We start from the raw sequence: 10,340 nt of genomic DNA on the forward strand, positions 1-10,340 counted from the left end.
AAAAATGGGGGTCACAGTGCAAATTTGGGCACTATGGAAACAAATTACCCTTAAATTAGTACCGATATTTTAATTAAAATTGGCCGCCATTGTTGTGTTAACTCTGCGGAGAAAAATTGAATTTTCGATTTTTTACAAAAAATAAGAAAAGTTTACATGCTCCCTGAGCTTAAAAGTTAGATCGCACAAGCGGTAAATTAGAAAAGTATTGTGAAAATTTGAGAGTCCGAATATCTGTCCCAGATGCTCATTATACTTTAACCTTCAGCCGTATGTCTGAGTCTGAGCGTCTTTGTTTTATAGAGGGTGCAGGGTTCGGGCCGGCGTGGCTTAACCTCATCTCCGAAATAAAATCATGGACTTTTCAGTAATTCTGTGAGTGCACGGATGAGAATGTATGGCCCAACCGAAATATTAAACCGATAATATAAACTATATAGGGAAAATAAATGATTTTGTTCTCTCAAAAACTGACAAATTTATTCTTGACTAGTCGTGCATCACATCCAACGTGTTTGTTTAATGGTATTTATACACACAGGCGTTAAAATACTTGCAAAATCCTAAGAAGGCATTTTCGAACAAATAGTGTGAGGATGAAAGTGTGCGTGGTTCTCAGCTTTACAAGAACGAGTTTCACAGACACACATCAATAAAGTCTATGATCTCTGCTAAAACAACATCAATTAATCTATCTGGCACTCAAACAAGTCCAACGTCCGCTTAAGAGGTTAAGTATTCCACATGCCCTATGTGAAAAGTTGGCTGTTAAAATCTCACCAATCATATACATCAGACAACAGCGGATTATGTAAAATCGATCAAAAATTAAATATAGCTCATTGCCCCTCCTTTTAAAGTAAATGGCAACTTTCCTGTCAAAGATCTGGCACACTGGATGCTCAATCATGCGTAACGATATTGTCTGCCGGTAATGGTCGAACTACATGCATTTTTGTAGGAAGTAGTGAGGAACACACACACACAGAGGGGTATTTATTTAGTTTTTATTGACACTTGTACGTTGTTTAGGCATAACGGTAACCCGGTAGTAATAAATATTGCCCTCGTTCTGGTTTTACTCTATAAAATAACCTTGACAAGACCGTCCCTTTCGTTTCGATCTGGTTTTCAGGAGACGCATGCGTAGAGTGCTATCTTAACCGTCACTGTCTCGTGGGTCTCGTATCGTCGCCGGGTCCCTTAGAAAACATAAACAAGGCATTCTGGTTCCGGCTAAAGATGTGGTACTCTTGAAGAAAACGTGGCTACATCAATCTGATGGGTCTAGAAATCATTGCTTGTCAAACGGTTCCTTTCGTGGTGAATAAACATAAATATACCCCTGAGATGCTATTAATTACTTATTGCACGACAGCTCAGCCTTGGCCTAGTGGTTTCCAGTCTTTGTAGAGATAGTATCTATTATTCTTAAGGTAGCGCAGACATTCGCAGGTGCATATCCTATACGGCCAAAAGTGTAAACAGACGTCGGAGGCGACGGCTGCGATTCGGAAAGTTGGTACACGCAACCTCTTGTTCCGACTTTCGAGAATTTCCTACCATTGCGAAGTGGATGTCACCATCGGAGGCTTGAAAATGAGACGGGAATTAGGAAAGGTGGCTACGTGACATCACGCTGGCGCTCCGCATATCCATCTCTTGATGGCTGCCAACAGCTGTTGCTACCAGAGTTCATTGTTGATTGACTGAGTTGATGAAGGATAGGATACAACCGCCTTTTTTTCAGGAACACTGGAAAACCCTGGGATGTCGTGAGCGCCGTTATAATCTTGTTCATTGGACCATAGTACTGTACAGCGAGACGCTCATGCTGGCCATGCTTGGACAGCGCGAGTACTGGCACCGTCACCCTCCAGACTTTCACTGGCTAGAAATATAGATGCTGCATATACATGTACTACAAAGGATATTATGTCAAGTTTATTACATTTTATTCGACATTATATTGTTTTAAAAGATAATGTTAGGCTTAAACAAAGTGCTGGTTGTCCGAAATGGTTAGGTCAATCGTGTTGCTTAATTTTTGCAATTGTTTCTGCGGATCGATGTCAAGAAATCACACACGTACAAACTTTATTTCGGGAAAACTTTGAGTCTGTTTGTTACTGTTCACCAAAAGGCGACCACAGACTGAAGATCAACAACAATGTTCCTCGGTTACTCATCCTTTAAAAGAAACCATTCATTCATTATTTTTAATACAAGAAACGATTTAGAATTTCTCTCTTTACGGTTTGGTGATTTTCACACGGCATGATGTAGTGTACACGAGAACTTATAAATGTGAACACAGATTGGAAACGATCATTGTCCAAATTACTCAAGACGAAATGTGTCAATGCTTTTGACAAATGGGGTTCGGTGAATGGTTGCATTTAGAGAGAGCGGATCTATATTGCATTTGTTATATATAGTTGTGTCGTATTTTGCGCATGCGTAGAGTGTGTTATTTTGCCCTCGCTGAAGAGGAGGATATAAAAAATGTGATATCAAAATATCATATTATGAAATCTTGTCTGTCTCGTTAGTCCAGAAGCAATTGTCATTATATCTCAATGATAGGTGCTCTGTTTAACATCGGAGTCTGCTCTGATAAACTATGCGGGGCTCAATAAAACTGGCCCGTTAGATGTCAAGAGTTTTGTAAAACAAAATAACAAATCACTCTTAAGCTTGTTTTGACCGTTCAGTTTGTCCAGCATGTAATACATGGCATGGCTTCCGAAAAGGTAGGGCGAGGTCGCTGTGTATCGACAGAATACTTGGAGAAGTTCCAAATTTGGGCTGTTAGCGAGTTTAATACACTGGGCAGGCGATTGTTATAATTCAATGAATTCTATGGCTCCGCGAAAAATATTACGCACACGTATTGGAATGTCTCGGTCTTGCCTTCATTTGTTCCCGTGAAATATCGCCGGAGCGGACCGTGCGAAGGCAGGGGAGGGTTTTCTTATGAGTGTGAACATGCTGGTGGGAGGTGAACGTAGGCTGTTGGCGGAGAGCCTTTAATTGAAGTTGAAACGGCATCAGACAGCGTTGGCGGTGTTTAAGGTAGTCTTTACAAACCCCCAAGTGTTTTCTTTTGGATTTTCTGTCAAATCACGTAATGTCTAACAACCGTTAGTTGATATTGTACACACTGCAGCGAAACGGCCTACATCTCTCGTCGGTTCGTGAAGTGACCACCTACGATAAATTTTCTCCTACTCGAATCCGATTCGAGGCTTAATCTATGACTCATCTTTTTGGCAACAATACCCCGCGTGGAGTGCTTTTGAAAACGGTTTATAATGCTAGGACAATTGTTAAGTATCGCTCTTGCACTCGATGTATTTACTCTGTATTTACACTCAAGATCCTTTGGTCATGCGTTCTTCAAATAAACACCGTCCTTATAAAGGAAATCTTGCAGATTCTCCCAATAAAACACCGATATAACCCGCGGCTTTTGCCTAAATTGACCGTCGCTCACAAAAGACAGGCACGGTACCGTTTGTTGGGCTCCCTTTTCGACGATTCCGCCGATATAAGCCCATGAAGCAATGAGTTAGAGCGCCATCCGAAGTATAATATTTGGTGTACAACGTGAAGTTGTTTTTTCCCCTTCACTTTGTTTTGTGCAGAGCGAGTTGCGTCCAGACGTGATTTGCGACAGAGAAAGCTGACAGCACAGAAAGGTGAAAACATGATACTCAATTTACTCAAGTCGTTGGCAGGGTCGCAAGATTCTTTTTTTGGGAGTGGATGTTTAGGTGGCTGTAGAGCCACCAATAACGGTGCAAATTGCTGTCACTTTTACGATCAACACAGCCGTGATGTTATGGATAATGAATTGTTGAGGTTTAACCTTGGGTGACCGTGTAGTGTAATCATTATACCGGTAGTGTAATCTTTCTGGCTGAACTGAACATTTCAACCCAGGCTGAGGTCGACTTCGAGTATTCCGTTGGTCTTCGGCGTTGATACAAACCGCCCCAGTGGACAGGTTAATGTGTCAGAATGTGTTTAAATCGTGATATAACGATGGCTTGACACATACCAGACACCCTCAGGTCGCCTTTTGATCTCAGTTCTCCCATCCGCGGCCGTCAAGTCTTCAGGGAACTGCAAAGTTTTTCGACAGCAAAACGAAAAACAAGTCGGGATGATTACCAACAACATCGGTAGTGGAGACTCGCAATCGTCTTGGCCTGTGAGTTGTGCTCGCTCTCCGCGTGTCCTGTCTGGGTCAAACTGTCAGTGGTATACCACATATTTCTCACTGGAGTCCTCAACAAACAACAGATGGTGATGGAAACGTAATCTTGGTGATAACCTTGACTTGCAGTGCCTGGCCAGAAAGCAAACCGGCCAAATGAAGCAGGCATGGTAGAAACCTGTTGTCACATATCATGTTAGATTTATCACCTGTGACCCTTTGTCCAGGGTTCACTGCTGTCAAAACAAGTGCGAAAAAAATGCCTCCTTTTCCCAGCGTATACGATTCCTTGACCGAAACTGTGCGCTTCACTGGCGAGATATTGACGATTCCTTCCCACTCAACAATGGACATCCGTCAGTTTTTCTCCTGGGGGTCGATACGCTGTAGCGCGACTAAACCGTAACAATGCTGCTTTTTGTGACACAATGTGCGGGCCGGTGTCCAGTCACTCGGGACAGGCTTTTTACAAGCCCAGAAGTTATAGTGTCTTTTTTCAAGGGCTCTAAAGACTGCCATATGGTGTGCCTTCACATGTTTATGCTGGGTGTAAAATGCAACGAAAACAGCAAGCCTCTGTTGTATGCCCTCTTCACACACGAGTGGACCACTAACCTCATTGGCATTGTATCCTTCAAGAAGCTCAAGCATCATTGCATAGTTGAAGATGATCTTGACTTCTGTAGCGTTACTCATCACATCAGAGCATCTGAGGTCGTGTGTGATCAGACACGGGTAGGAGGGGGGGGGGAGATGGTGACCCCTTCTACAACATCAATGGGGTTACGTAAATAAGATAAACGAGCTATGGTGTTTTCTTTCTCAGCGAGGGGGTGACTTCCTCCGGGGTAAATTTCTATAAATCACGCTGCAACAGTGGGAAGAGACTCCTGGTGTGCCCACAGTTGAAATAATTAGATTAAGAACTATCTGAACTGACCCAATTACGAGTGTCGGGTTGATACCGAATAGCATAGATCCCCTCGTCTGCGTCATCCCGAGCTAGTACTCACCGTCGCCGATAGAGTTCAGTAAATTGTATTTGGTAGGACTATTCCAATTCCGACGTACAGGGTTCAAAAGTTACCTTGAAATAAGACTGTTGCGAAGAAAGGCCTCTTGTGAAAGAACCTAACTTGTCGTAAATTTTACCAGCGTATGCAGAACAGGGGTATACACAAGGAGCAATAAATTATTGTAAAAAACAACTTTTTTTTGCATAAAGTTCAGGGTTTATAGCTTTGTTGATAATTTAGGAGCTAGTTTGATTGCTCTTGTTGGCAGGGAAGCGTTTTCATTGTGCAAAGAATGAAAATTAGAAGTCGGTCGGGAAACTCCTTGTGTAATTTTACCAGAGAGAATTGCACTGACTTTTTGCGCAGTGTACTTGCCAGGCTTGTGTTGACCTTTGACACTCGAAGTTTTCCCGGGCTGTATCAACCTGCTTTGGAAAATGACGAAGGCGGGCCCTAAATACCGAGTGTCTGCTTTTCGGATAGGGACCGAACGATGTTGGCGAAACACAGCGGACAACAAGTCCCCCCAAGGGTCAAGGTAGAAATGCTAAGAATGTCGACAATGAGCTGCAAGGCGACAAATGGGGTGCAGACGTTGTTTTGATTGGAGGCAACTCGACAAGATGCAAGCATCCTGCACCGCAGCTGGCTTTCGCTACAAAGGACCCATCTTCGCACACCGTGTACAGGGCTAATAGATAAATTTGCACGGTGGGATTCGCTGCTCAATATGAAGCATATATATTACGACCAGTTGCAAGAAAATGATTCGGATTTGATACACACAATAGATGTTATGACATCGAAACTTGCAGGTGACTTCACAGAAACGAAGGTTGTTTTGTACACGTCGTATTCACGTTTCGCCCTTTTCATGAGTTTGACCTTAAAATGACGATGGATTACATCAAGCTCAATAGCATCACACCTGTATGTAAAGCAAACAGTGTACTAGGACTCAGATCGTGCATACAACGATAGGCGGTCGAACTTGAACTTCGAGCTACAAAAAGGGCTTGAAAATTGTCGATCGAAGATTTATTAGTAGTCCTTGTTACCACTCCTTTCGGCAGTTTTCGAAATCCTGTTTACAAAAAAAAAATATAGTCGTACTACTCGAAAAAACAAGTTGACTTTCCCATGACCTCAAGTTCACTGAAGACTACCCGTTTCGAAGTTCATCGCGCAAAGTCAAGCGCACTTATCAGGGTCGGGTAGGCAGTTCTTGGCACGAGTCTCACTGAAGAAAAGCGCGAGTACAGGTGACATATGCAAACACAAACTAAAAGAATTGCTAAGACCAGCGATTTAAGAAATTTCTCCCGAATTTACGGCTACTTGACATTGGTTTAAGAGATTGGTTCTTTACATAGTTCATGGTCATGGCGAACTCTACATCGACAACCAATTAATTACTAAATAGGGATTAATTATTATAGACTCAATAAAACACTTTTTTCTTGGGTCTATGCTATGATAGATGAGTGTAACCATCTAACAACAGCAATAAGATTCACAGCCGGACTTCTTCAAAATCACTTAACTCATTGACCCCAAGTGAAAGCCCTTCTCTGTTCGAAGATAGGCAAACTTCCCCTGTCAGTGACTTCAAGAGCAAACCACAGATTTTAACCAGATACGCTTTCTTCATCAGCGCAGTGTTAGCAGCTTATATTTGTACAAGCTTCTACGTCGGCCACACCCATATTTCACATCTGCCTTGTACAAACAGAAACAGTAGCTTGGAGACCATGTGAACAAGATGCCAACCATATACCGTTACAAGAGCAAGGCGGGCCAGACTCTTCGCCCCGACGGAAAAGAAAATACTTACTTAGAAACTTCCGATCGATTGTAACTAAGCTTTCAGATGTCACCTGTTCGGGGTGCCCTTTCCTTTGAAGACATGGATGGTTGCCTGGTAACTTTTTTACCTTGAACCTTAGCTTTTTCTCAGACACTGATCAAACATCCGGCTTTTTCACAAGAATCTTCCGCACCATCCGTCGGGATCGGTTAATCTTTAGGCGCATAGAAATCTGTAAATCCGTGTGTCTTCTTGCACGTTCGCGGTACTGCCACTGCAGACGACGATTAGAAAAATCGCGGCCGCTTCAGCTTGGGCGTAACTCCGATATGCTTTAAACTCTACGCGGCCGCTTTCTCGGTCGATTTATCGCATATCTGAGGTATGAGATAAGTCTGCCTTCCGGTGATACAGGCTCGGCAACAACATATTCAGCGGCTCACGTTAGAACCAACAGTGCTGTACACTCTGCGGGATATGCCCCGCTGATTAACATATTGTAATGAGGTGCTGCCCCTGATTGGCTGGCGACTCACGCGGGACGTCTACGGTGTTTGAAATCTTGTTGTCGGCAACAGGTGTGCATAAAGCGTGGCACTGGTGAAGGCTGACTGATAAACTGATACCGAAGTGTCTGGGTCTGACATGAGATTGTGTTTTCCGATATCTGTCATCGCTCCCCTACAGGATGGAACGCTCGGCCAGCCAGCTAAAACCCCCATGCACGGGCCTTGGAACCAGCGCTCTTGCATGAACAAAGCGATGGCTACCTTTTATCCCGCAAACCCTTACCTCATACCTGGAGACTCGCCAAAACCAAGCAATAAGTACAGCGATGTTAGGCCATCCCACAAAAATACTTAGTTTAACATTGTCGTACTCTCTATACGTGCTCACAATATTCTTTCTCCCATTCATGTATTTATCCCGGCTCGCTAGCAGGAGTCCGGATGAAAAATCATCGTAGATGAAATTGAATTATCTATCGCAAATCAAGGCAGGAAAAGGCCGAAAGTACCCGGGTTCAAAGCCGAGCGGTTAACAGTTTTCTTTTAGAATTCCCCCGCCAGGGCAGTTCGCACCGTCGTCGAAGTGCTGGGCAAATGCAAATATTTTTCAATGATTGAAAAGCGTCGACTGCCAGAGGAGGTCACCCACGATTATAACGCGCCGTTGTCAGTCGGCGCTACATAAACTTTTCTTTGCCTTGTTTATTGCCTCCAATATTTTTAGAACCCATAGCAAACGCGGTGGGTCGAACAAAGACATTACTCTGCATCCATCGGCCCGATCAATAAAAAAAAAAGAACTACCAATTCAAAACAAGCAAATTAGGCGATCTGCACGCACTGCCATTATCAACATTTAATTTGAACTGACATAAGAATAAACGAAGTACACACAGCCTTGGATCGGACGCTTTAAAGTAGAGCAAGAAACGTTCAAGTAATTTGTAGCGTCCATGAAGAAACAAAGAACGCGTACGTGTGCAAACGTGTTCTATGTTGACGGTTGTGTTCCCGGCACTGGCCGTAAACCGAACCGAAAATATCACCTAAAGAGTGAAAAAATGAATATTAGGTACGCAGGGTGTCAAAACTAACCGCATCATGTAGAGATAATATTACTGACAGACGTTCGGCCCTAACTGCAAACGGAAGGGCGGTAGCTGGCTTGTGTTATGGTATAGAGGTATGGCCTTCACCCGGGCTATACTTACAACTCAGGCAGTATGTGTACCACGTCCGTCGGATCGTATTCAACCAAAACATTTTCTACTCACCTAGAATAAGTGACCAGTCCTCAACAGTGATCGGTTGAAACAAGCTTGTGTACTTGTACCATCCAAGCCTTTTTTAAAGAAGCTTTTCAGTCCACACGTAGTGCGTGTAATGGCTGCAATACTCTGTGGCCCATATTTATAGACGAGCTATGTAACTTATAATGTATCCGTCCGTTTCGTAGGAGGCGTAGTAGGTATAAGTAGCCACCGGCGAAATGACGTTGAGCAGTTGCGGTCGAATTATAATTTTTTATCTCCCGATGAGCGAACTCACATATGTCGGGAAGTGCGGCACCAAATGACGGCAAGAGTGCGGGAGGGCAGGCCGGGGCGAGATGGCTTCGGTGTTTGTAAATTGAGCCCCAGTTGACGCCATTGAGTAAGTCAATTCCGCCGGGCTTCGCTTGAAAGATGGGAGGTTTCTCGTAAACCGTCGGAGAAGCGGTGACGTTATAACGTTGACCCAGTTAGTACACAGTAAGGCGGGTCTCGCAGGTCAACACTACAGTGCACTGGCACACAGCGTGGACGGCGAAACCCCCAGCAAACAAAGTATGAGCCGAAGCCAATTCTTAACAACAACATAATCAGTCGTATGAAATAGAAAACAAACATTATTAACAGGTCGAGGGATGACGCTAAGCTAATTGGACAACATTTTGTGCCATTTTGATGTACCGGCTTACTAGAACTTCGTTTTGTAAAGATTTCTTCGATTTTAGATCAATCACGTGACTTACATCATTTGCAGTACGCTCAGACTTTGTGAGTTGTTTACAAAATACGAATATCTTCGCCAGTGTGCACATCTTTTTCCCAAAGTGCTCGATTTGTAGTCGATTCTTCGCTTTGTCTAAGTGAAGTCAATAGGGGTAAATGTTTATTCATTAAACGACCTGTGTTTTTTCTCCCCTTCTTGCCCGAGGCTCCTATTCTTGACCGGTGTAATACAGATTTTACAGTTTCCAGGGTTTGGAAATACTGGATCGAGTGACGTCCTCCGCTATTGTCGGAATTCATCATTAAAAAGAAAGGGAAAAAAGGGCGCGAAGGTGTCAACAAACATTCGAAAGGTTGACGAGTTTTTTTACATTGTACACGTCATACTGCTTTCAATGATGATGATTTCAAGTCGTTGATTGGGAGGAGGGGGGGGTGCCGTGGGAAATTCACACTCCATGTCTTACTCAATCGAGATATGGTCTCTCTCACCCTTGCTGCAGATCCCTCCATATCCTGCCCGCAGCTTTTGTATGTGCTATCTCCGTTGCGCCAATTAAGGCTGGCATAAAGAGGCCCGAACAAGTCAATAGAAAAGGGGGACGGCTTTCACTGAATACGTGTGAGGGTGTCTTCACAAGCGAACAGGCCCGCGCTGTAACTCTCAATGTAACGTGGCCACCCAACGTCTATTCTTTCGGAAACCCCAATTGTTCGGGCAGATTTGAACATTCGATGTCTTTTCGAGCCACCGAACAATCACCGCCTTGTATTTTAGTGTTTCTGCAAGCG

At 43.7% G+C, this 10,340-nt stretch overlaps 1 protein-coding gene across 4 annotated transcripts in view; it reads right to left on the reverse strand.

The window, feature by feature from the left end:
* The window catches only part of LOC139122751 (A disintegrin and metalloproteinase with thrombospondin motifs 3-like), a 50,942-nt gene extending 41,616 nt beyond the window's left edge, over positions 1-9,326 (reverse strand). Inside the window, exon 1 of one of the 4 annotated variants that reach the window (XM_070688436.1) lies at positions 8,829-9,326. The gene's annotated coding sequence lies outside the window, so the exon portion shown is untranslated. Of the gene's footprint in view, positions 1-4,063; positions 4,219-7,072; positions 7,530-8,828 lie in introns of those variants that run through there. The other 3 variants (XM_070688437.1, XM_070688435.1, XM_070688438.1) reach the window with 3 other exon arrangements.
* Between the last annotated feature and the right edge of the window lie 1,014 nt (positions 9,327-10,340).

The sequence above is a fragment of the Ptychodera flava genome, chromosome 22, assembly GCF_041260155.1.
Source record: "Ptychodera flava strain L36383 chromosome 22, AS_Pfla_20210202, whole genome shotgun sequence".
NCBI lineage: Eukaryota > Metazoa > Hemichordata > Enteropneusta > Ptychoderidae > Ptychodera > Ptychodera flava.